This window comes from Cystoisospora suis, assembly GCF_002600585.1.
Source record: "Cystoisospora suis strain Wien I chromosome Unknown contig_116, whole genome shotgun sequence".
In the NCBI taxonomy this organism is placed as follows: Eukaryota; Apicomplexa; class Conoidasida; order Eucoccidiorida; family Sarcocystidae; genus Cystoisospora; species Cystoisospora suis.
The window spans coordinates 1-200 of NW_027152918.1; positions in this window are offsets into that span (position 1 = coordinate 1).

The window sequence follows — 200 nt, forward strand, 5'->3', positions numbered from 1 at the left end:
GGGGGGTGTAGAGATTGATTTAGAGACATAGATGGAGGAGGAAGTGAAAAGGTATAGGGGGAGAAGAGCCTCTCTTATATGCCCGAGGGACATGCGAATCCATACAAAACTATAGAGATAGACATGAATGGCTGTGCAGATCTACATACATCTACATATAGATATGGATATGAATGGATGTGTAGGTAGATCTCTGTGTG